Consider the following 3,123-nt stretch of genomic DNA (forward strand, 5'->3'; position numbering starts at 1 on the left):
GTGGGGCTGGGCAGGGCCTGCCGACAGAGTGCTGGGGCGGGGTGCGCAGCCGGGGGCGGGGCGGCGGCGGCGCTGGGCACAGCGATTGGTTCGTGCCTCCGCCATCGGCTTCAGAGGACCAATTGGGGGCGGCCCCGCCCCACGCGTTCCGCAGGTATGTGCGGGCGGGCCCGGGGCTGGGCCGCGCGTTTCCTGGGGCGGCTTACAGGCCTGAGAGGGCGGGGGTGGCAGGCCTAGTGCTCCGCGCCGGCATCGCTTCGGCGTCGTACCTCCGGATCCCAGCCCTCCCCAGTTGTCCTCCTTCGGCTCCCTCAAACGACCCCTTCGGGCTGGGGCGTCCCTGAGGTCCCAGTCTCTCCAAATGTCCCTTCTTGGGCCTGGGGTTTCCCTAATGTCATACATACCCCTCAAGCTCTTGTTCCCCTCCAGCGTTCTCCTTAGGCCTTCTCAAAGTTATCCCTTAGGTCCCAGTCGACCCCAAAGGTCATTAACTCCAGCACGGGCCACCCTTCTGGTTATCCCCGAGTGTCACCTCTGAGGCCCAGGTTTCCCTCAGGGTCACCCCCACTACCGACTCAGGTGGGACCCCCCTTCAACGTTCTTGCTCAGGTTCCATCGGTCCCGAGGCATGGGGCTCATTGTTACCTCGGAACAGCTTTCTCCGTATTACCCTCTCTCAGGCCTCACTGGTCCTGAATGTCAGTCCCTCGGGTCCAGGATTTCCCTCAGGGTCACCTCCCAACCCCAGGATGCCCCTCAAGGATACCCTTCCAAGCCCAGGGCACTCTTCGGTCCAGGTAACTAAATTTCCCCCTTTCCCAGAGCAGGCAGAGTGATGGGGATCCTGTGGGGCCGGGTGCCCCAGGTGGCAGCTGATCCACCCTCCCCACCCAAAAAGCCATAACTCCCTGGGAACGGATGGAATGAACCACAAAACGAGACCTGCCCTCAAGAATGAAGCTGGGGCAACTTTTATTGGACAGCAGGCAACACACAGCACAAACTGCCCCTCCCTCCTCCCCACGCTTCTGTCTGTCCATACCTGCTGGGGAAGGGGCCACCCGCCCAGCCCTGACAGCCTGGAGGGCAGGTGGCATCAGCCGCATTAGCGGAGGGTGGCGCGGGAGGGGGCACACTCTGCCTCCACAGCCCCACCCCATCTCATCTCGGAATCATGGGCAGTCTCAACTTGTTTCCATGCCCTGGGATCATCTGAGGGCAGGGTAGTTCATGTCCTTTCTCTGACCACAGGAGCCTTGTTCCTGCCCCAAGTGCCAGAAGAGGGGGTCATCGCCCCTTCCCCCAAGTTAGGAAGCTGCAGGGCTCAGGGAAAAGGGGCCAGGCATGCTTAGATCAGACCAGCCTGGTTCCGGAAACCTGGAGCTGGCATTTAACGGTCTGGGGGCCCAACACAGCTTCCTCTTGGGTAACTGGTGGTGGGAGGTGCAGGCCCAGTCTGGCCCATGCCCTTGCCAGGCTAGGGAAAGGCGGGGCTGAAGCTTCAAGCCCAGGGGTTGTCCAGGCTGGGGACACAGCTGGCTTCCCTTCTTCACAGAAGGGCTGCCTGGGAGCACAGCACAGCCCAGCCCAATGTGAGACCACGTGGGGGGTCCTCAAGTGCAGACTTGGGGGAGGGGACCTGCAGCAGACAGCTGGGCCCAGCCAGGCCCCATCCCTCCCCATGTCCCTCCTCTGGACACAGGTCTGGGTCCAAGTCTCTCCCCCAGGCATCGGCCCACCCAAGGACGGTGGGGCCACGGGCTCCGAGAGGGCGAGACTCCTGTTCCTGCTGAACTGAGCCAGTCTGCACAAATCAACTGTGTTTCAGCTCAGTAGGCACGGGAGGCAGAGCCCAGGGGAGCCCGGGGAGGCCCAGGAGCTGAGGGGAGGGCGGCAGGGCTGAAGGAGGCGGGGGCCCGGGGGGCGGAACTTAGCCACTGTGAACACGACTTGGTGTGGACCCTGCTCACAAGCAGCTAAGCCCTGCTCCTCAGGCCAGGCGCAGGCAGAAGCCTCCCTGCCACCCCTTCCCCTGGCAGCATCTCGGTGGTGGCAGCGACGGTGGCCCCGAGGCAGGGCCCAGGGTCGGTTGGAAATCCCTGGCAATGTGATTTGTGACAGGCAGCAAATCCCATCCCCAGGAACCCCCGCCGGCCATGGCACAGGGTGGGGGCACCGGCGGGGCCAGTGGCTGGCACCTGGGGGGGAGAGAGAGAGGAAAGGAGGTGATGAGATTTGGAGGCCCCTCCCCTCCAGGTCCTGGTCTGCCACCTCTGAAGCATTGCAGCGAAGCTCCCTCCCCACGTGCAGCAGCCACAGGAGGGAAATCCAGACCAGGAGGCTGACCCCTGCCCATACCCTGGTTCCAGGTCCTGAGAGGTCCCTTTAGGCCAAGGAGCCTTCAGGAACTTCCAGATCTAGCCCCCCCCACACCGCCTGTCCCCCCCACCTCTTAGCCCTGGGCAGGCCAAATGGGGCCAGGGCGAGAGGAAGCTGAGGGGGTGGCGGGCAGGCGGGTGAGGAAGTGATCTCACCCCAGCTGGCGCCACTTCCGAGCCTGAAGGGCAGGAGGAAACCACCGGCCCCCGCCCCCTGTGGCCCCGGCTCCAGCAGCCAAGCCTGCTCCTGGCCCTGCCCAGACTACCCCATATCCCAGCAGAATGGGCGCTGCCAGAGAGCACCCAGCTCTGTCCCTTGGCACACAGACGCAGAGCTTCAGACCCAGGCTGGAAGATGCAGGCCTCTCCACTCAAACAGCCTGAGATTCAAATCCCAGCTCGGCATTTCCTCATGTCCCCCAAGCCTCAGTATCCCCATCTGTAAAATGGAGCCAACAGCCTCTACTGCGTAGCACAGGAAGGTTTCATCAACAGTGTGTATGTAAAGCTCTCAGCAAGTGCCCAGCACCAGGACCAGCTACAGAGTTTGCGGGGCCCCATGTCATTAAATCATTAAGAACTTCGGTTGCAACAGCAGAGCATTAAACCAAGTGCAAGGCCCTTCTGAGCACAGGCCTTAAGTATTTGGTAACCAGAGCTTCTGACTAGGAGAGTCATGTGGCTGGGAGACTCCAGCTCTGGAGCCAGCCTGCCTGGGTTTGAGCCCTGGCTCTGCAGCTTCCTA

This window comes from Elephas maximus, chromosome 3 (assembly GCF_024166365.1).
Source record: "Elephas maximus indicus isolate mEleMax1 chromosome 3, mEleMax1 primary haplotype, whole genome shotgun sequence".
Taxonomy (NCBI): Eukaryota; Metazoa; Chordata; class Mammalia; order Proboscidea; family Elephantidae; genus Elephas; species Elephas maximus.